The following is a 6821-nucleotide window of genomic DNA, read 5'->3' as shown; positions in this document are numbered from 1 at the left end:
CAGAGGGGTCACCTCAATGACAGCACATGCTCACACAGAGGGGTCACCTCGATGACAGCCCATGCTCACAGAGGGGTCACCTCAATGACAGCACACATTCACACAAACCAAAGCTTGCCAAGGGATAATCCACCAGGCCCAAAACTTTCTCCAGAGCTGACCACCAGAGTCCACTGTGACCTGACTGCATCATGGGGATAACAGACTGACTGTCCTGGGGACAGATCTCATCTCTAGTACATGCAGAAAACAGTGGCCAAGAGCTTTGGCTCTTCTTACTCCAGATGTGTGGTGACGGTGCCTCTTGGTTTCACCAACACTGTGGTATTTATAAGAACAAGCCACAGGCACACAGCCTGTGCCTTTATTTAAGGGATTCTACCTGCTGGTATTTGGCACCAATAGGCACAGGGTAGGGGCGATGAGAAGGCAGGACACGGTTCCCACAGAAAGCTGAGGAGGAGGCGGTGTACTCTGGACAATTAAAATAGCTTTTCTTTTTGAGGGTGGAAACACATGGAAAGCAACAAAACAGAAAAAACAGAAAGTTCCCCCCTGACAGTGCCAACAATGCTGTGGACAAGAGGTCCACAGCTGAAGTCCAGGTCTCACACATGCGTGTAGGCACACACACACACACACACACACACACACACACACACACACACAAACTAAAATTCCACAAAAAACAAAATAGTTCAATTGCTTATTAAAATAGATATAAACTTCTATAAAACACCTACAGATGGCATGTTTGAAAAAAATCTGTCAATCCACAATAAATAAACCACACCACACTTGCCCACACGTCAGCATAGATCAAATTAATTTCAGCCCAGGAACATAAACCTTTAGAATGTGTCAGCATTATCTCAGCTACTACCTTAACTCTTTTTTTTTTAGGTTTTTTTTTCATGTATATGAGTGTGTGCCTGTTCATATTTCTGTATACCGTGTGTGCATAGTGCATACAGAAGCCAGAAGAGGATGTCAGATCTCCTGGAACTAGAGTTACAGACGGCTGTGAGCAGTCATATGGGTTCTGGGAATCCGATCTGGGTCCTTTGCAAGAACAGCCAGTGCTCTTAACTGATGAACCATCTCTCTAGGGGCAGATGACCTGGGACAATCTTGAGTCTTAGGGCAACAGGCTGAGAGCCCCTGATGACCCACTCACAATTCTAACTATAGCCTGTGGCCACTTACATGCATTGCCCCTCATCCTGAAGGCTGGAGAGCTAACTGGAAGTGCTGCAGAGCTCCCCTAAGGCTTTTATCCTTGCCCTGCAGATGGTGTCTTCTCCCAGTGTCCTCAATGCAGCCTCCTTTGTGCACTTGTACCCTAATCCCTCACTCACCACAGTCTCTAGCAGTGCCAAGTCAAAGGGACAAGGTTACTAGCTAGAGGGCTCCAGGCCGGCACACATCTGCAGGCCTGGCACACATCTGCAGACAACAGAGCCATTCTAGGCTCCAGGCTGGAACTGAACACAGCTGTACAGCTGTGGTACTTGTTCAACCCACACAGAGGAGACCCCAGACACAATCCCAATCCAATGAGGAATTAAGGCCTGGAAAGAGCTCATGTCCCATGTTCAGACAGCAGTGGCAGCAGGCCATCTCCTAGTTCACTGCTCCCAGCCTGGTGTCTCTGGCCACATTTCTCAAGGATGCAGCGCCACAGCCACATAGCCATCACCTCACATTCCAGAAACAGGAGTCTGGAATACAGATACAGTCAGGGTGAGCACCTCCAGTGAGCATGTCAGGAACCTGCCCTGTTCCGCTAGGGACTGTTTTACCAGTGATGTGATCTCTAAGAGTCTCCAGTGGGTCACAACTGCTCTCATGGTCATGCCCATCATAGGGAAAGCAGATACTCAGCACTACAGCAGGTGAATGACACCTCCATGATAACATCCCTCCACCACCACCACAACCCCCCGCCCCCCGTTCTTATGTGGTCCCTCTGTGTAGGTCCATATCCCAGTTACCTCCTATAATCCAGTCCCTGTGTGTCAGAACCCAGCCTCCTGGCTGCATACTGTGTCACCTCTTTAAAGGGCCAGTCTGTAAACAAAGCCAACTTATGCTCTATGAGGGGACACAGTTCACTCCTTCACAGGCCATTAGCCAGTACAGCTGGGCCAAGAGCAAGATCCCGCCTGCCACACTGGGAATCTGGATATAGAGAGGCCCAAAGCCTTACCAGTGTCCAATGTGTCCACCCAAACCCCAGGACAGTGTGAAAAGACAGAGACTCAGGCAACTGAGGGGCAAGCTTTGCACTTGTGGTGACCACCAAGGCCACTTCTGAGAACGGTTCTCTGCAAGAGGCTCTCAGGTGCTACATACTAGGCACAAGCTCCTTACCAAGCCATACGACCATGTAGAATAAGCCAGTCCCTGTGCCAGAGGAGCCCCTGGCAGATAGACTCAGGTAGGGGCCCCAGGCAGAGGGACAGAAAGGCCCAGCCCCCTGAAGGCCAGGAGACATGTACAGCTATGGCAGCCCCACATGAGCAAGGATCTTGAGGTAGACAAATCCTGGGTTCCAGAGGAGTGGCTGCCTGCCCTAGGGTTGACCCTAGCTGTGGAGATGGACAGTCACGCTGCGTGGGGGCCATCTAGCCACTTCCCTTGGGGGATGCGCTTCAGTGCTGCGATGGAGGCTCAGGCCTAAGGTTAGGTGTGAAGCCAACTTAAGAACCACCCAGGATGGGGGTTCCTTGGACTACCCACAGGGCAGTCTGATTGCTCTTCGGGCTGAGGGGGGGGACTTAATTGGGGGAGGGGGAGGGAAATGGGAGGCGGTGGCGGGGAAGAGACAGAAATCTTTAATAAATAAATAAATTTAAAAAAAAAAAAAGAACCACCCGGGATTTTCGAGACAGGGTTTCTCCTTAGCTTTTCGTTCCTGTCCTGGAACTAGCTCTTGTAGACCAGGCTGGCCTCGAACTCACAGAGATCTGCCTGCCTCTGCCTCCCGAGTGCTGGGATTAAAGGCGTGTGTCACCACTGCCCGGCTAGAGGTGACTTTTTCTTATGCACCAAACACCTGCTCATATTTGGCAATGAGTGCTAACCAGCAAGTCTTTTTAATCCAGACAAAAATACACCTGAAGGACTGATGTAGATGACAGATTTTTGCACAAAAGACCACGTTAAAAAAACTGAAATCTGAGTTGGGGGAATGGCTCTTAGTTTAAACAGCATGCCTTGCAAATGTGAAGACTGGGGGTTCGTAATCCCCAGCACCCGTGCAAGTGTTAGGCAGGTGTGGTGGCCCTCCTTGTAATCCCAGCTTCAGAGAGCAGAGACAGGGGACCCCCAGAGCAAGCTGGCAAGTGGAACTAGCCATATTGGTGAGCTCTGGCTTGACTGAAAGATAATCAAAGAAGATTACTTTAACCCCAGAGGCCTCCCCACCTACAGATGTGTGTCCAAACACAAGCAAAACATGAACACATATGTGCACATGGAAAAGGGGGGGAGAATTTAAAATTATTTTAGAGTGTTCCAGAAAACTTAAGATTTCCCCTTACCTTCAGTACAGTGAAGTAGATGAGAGAAACTCAAATACTCAAGACAGAATGTTCATTTAGACTCTAAGGAACTTCAGATCTGTGGGCGAGACAAAAGTACCTCACCAAGACCTACAAGCGGAACACACTCACCAAGACCTACAAGCGGAACACACTCACCAAGACCTACAAGCAGAACACACTCACTGAGACCTACAAGCAGAAAACACTGGTGAACCGAGCTGGCCAACTGAAGAAGTGCAGAGCTTTGGAGACATAATTCTAAATCAGAATCCAAGCCACCAGTGCTGGAATCCATTTCTGCTGAGAAGAAGCCTCGCTGGGGGTCCAGGACAGGCACTGGCATGAGGTGTCCCTTGGAGGAAGACAGCTGTGTGAGGTCCTAAAGCCAGACCAGAGTTTCTCTGTCCCAGACTCCTGCTGAGAAGGAAGGCATGCAGGGTTTTGTTTATGGGTGCTGAACTGGAATTCAGGGCCTCATCCTACAACACAAGCTCTCTTACCCACTGAGCGATCTTCCCAGCCCCACCCTAGACATTTTGTGGGAGGAGATGAGCCATGTTTCTATCCTCCTATCCAGAGGACAAGGTGTGTTCAGTGTCCCTTTAGCAGCACCCAACAGGGAGCCCTGGGAACTTACCTCCTACCTTATGCACTGTGTTCACAAAAGCTAACCCTTCCCACAGCCTCAGTAGCCCAAAGATCACAGGACAATGCTGCCCGTCGTCCTTGCTGCCCACCCAAGAAACTGCCATCAGGCGTTCCCACAGTAACCAGTGTGCTGTCAAGGGAACCTGAGCCCTCGGCACCAGATGCCCACACCTGTCTTGCTGAGTGAAATGAAAGCCAGAGGCTTGAAAAGTAGCCTGCTTCCCCACCATGCCCTGTGCAAGCCTCCGACATCCACTCCTCAGAGTACCAAAGCTTGGCCTCGACCACCAGAGGTTTACTCTTGGAAGCCAGTGTCACAAATCTGAACCTCCAACGAGATCCATGTGAGCAAGACTGCACTCCTCCAACTCCTCAAACTCCAGACAAGAATCCCTCTGCATCCCTCAGCTCCTGTGGCCTCAGCTGAGTCATGGTCATACCTTTATCATCATCATCATCTTGATCATCATTGTGTGCATGTAAGCTGTATATACAGACACATGTGCTGTGATACACACGAACTGCTTGATGAGATCTGTCCTCTCCTCCCACCATTCTGAGGTGCTGAGGACCAAATTCAGGTCACCAGGCTTGCACAGCAAGCACTTTACCCACCTGATCCCATGGCTGCACTTCTCCAGGCTCTGTCTTGGCTTCGTGAGGCTCTTCCTCCCTCATTAGGCTTCCTTCAGCCTCTATGCAAGGGCTCTGACGGTACTAGGAGACTAGCGAGAGTATCCAGGCCATCTCCCCCACACAAAGCCCTCAACTCAGTCATGCTAGCAGCTCCCTTTGGGCCACACAAGATCAAGGGATTGGGATTCTATGAGTTGAGGTTACCTGTCAACCTGCCACATGCATCTGGTGGCAAGTTCCCCAAGGCAATCTCAGAGAGGATAAAGATGGTTCGTCAACTTTGGTAGGTCCTTGAGCTCAGCTACTGTCATCCAGCTGAACAGCACTCACTGAGAGTGGGTCATTGGCTTCTATGGTACCCAATAACAGACAAGACCCATATCCAGGTCTAGCTCTGGGCATCAAGGGGACAGAATAGCCAGATTTAGCTCACATTTCACAGACAGCATTAAGACAGGAGAACAGCCCCTACTCTCCAGAGCCAAGCTCTTAAGAAGACAGGGACACATTCCCTGTCTACACTCCAACCAATCCTAGGGTCTCCAGGCTTCATCTCCCAGCAGGCCCCACATCTAATCACAGGCCTACGGACCAGCATGTCAGGCCTACAAAGGCTGGTTTTCTCAAGCATGGTCTCCTGGCAAACATGAGGAAGTGCTGAGCACTAGGCTAAGCCCCAAGGAATCCCGGGGTGAGTCAGTCTCTCCCCAGCAAGACAGCCAAGAACCCAGGACTCTGACTGGAATGGTGGTGACACCCAGCCACCATTTCTCTTCACTGGTGACATCCAGCTGCTGTCTCCCACACACAGCCCAGCCACACCTGCTTTTGCATCCAGCCCTCTCTCTGCACAAGAAGCCACCATGAGGGTCTGAAGTACCACCCAACCGTCCAGCTCTCGGGGCTCAAATTTCTCAGAACAAAGAAGTGAGTCAACCTGCCGCAGCACAGACACCACCACTGGTCTGTTGATGATGGTCAAATGAAATCCTTCCAAACCATGATAGGACAGATCTGCATATCCACGGGGATGGCCATCACCACACAGCACCCAATGCGAGGCATCTGCCCATGAGAAAGGAAAATGCCCACCAACATGGCATAGCTATATAATACACGCTATGCCTCCCCAATTGCATAGAAAGAATGAAGCTCAGATACACACTACAGCATGGAGCAGACATCACACTCTGGTCAGATCTGATTCCACCTGTGTCGAGTCCCAAGTCTACACAGAAAGCCTGGCCGTGGGAAACGGAGTGTTCAGTGGAGTGGAGCTTTCTTCTGGGAAGCCGCTAGTAATGGCCACATGACAGAGGAGAAGCCACCAAACTAGCCAGTGAAAACTGTTTCAATGGGAAGTTTGTGTTGTGTGGATTTTACCACAATCAACAAACTAACATTTTATTTCTAGAAAAAGGCAATGGGCAGGCACCAGCCGTGGAACCGCAGTCTAAGCCCTGAATAAGATCAAAGCCCTGAGCCCCCTGCCTCCTCTCCACAAACAGAGGCACTGCCAGACCCACCCTCCCACATCTACTTTAGGATCTCTCTCCCACTCCTGAAAAGACCATCCCAAGCATGGAGGACCCTCTGGGCTAATGAAGCACTGGCAGGTGTTTGGGATACACACAGGTAGAGAACATGACTTGGGATAATCCAGAATGCTTCAAGAAAATGAAATATTAAGTTTCATTTTCTCATGGGCATGCCCAACCTTTTGACATTGTGACACAGTGTTATTACAAAGAGGACACTTGAAAGCCACACAGTAGGGGCTGGGGAGCTGACTCAGAAGACAAAATATAAAGTTCCTGCCACCCAAGCCTGAGGGCCTGAGTTTAGATCCCCAACACCCATGTAAAGCTGTGCACATAAGCAGACATCTGTAACACCAGTGAGCATGGCAGAACACATCAGTAACACCAGTGAGCACGGCAGCACACACATCTGTAACGCCAGTGAGCACAGCAGCACACATCTGTAATG

At 50.2% G+C, this 6821-nt stretch overlaps 1 protein-coding gene across 1 annotated transcript in view; it reads right to left on the bottom strand.

The window, feature by feature from the left end:
- The window catches only part of Shank2 (SH3 and multiple ankyrin repeat domains 2), a 445228-nt gene that overhangs the window by 410301 nt on the left and 28106 nt on the right, over positions 1 to 6821 (bottom strand). The window lies entirely within an intron of this gene.

Source organism: Microtus ochrogaster, chromosome 8 (genome assembly GCF_000317375.1).
Source record: "Microtus ochrogaster isolate Prairie Vole_2 chromosome 8, MicOch1.0, whole genome shotgun sequence".
Classification (NCBI taxonomy): Eukaryota; Metazoa; Chordata; class Mammalia; order Rodentia; family Cricetidae; genus Microtus; species Microtus ochrogaster.
Note: the sequence above shows the minus strand (reverse complement) of the source record. Positions and strands in the feature narration are given on the sequence as shown.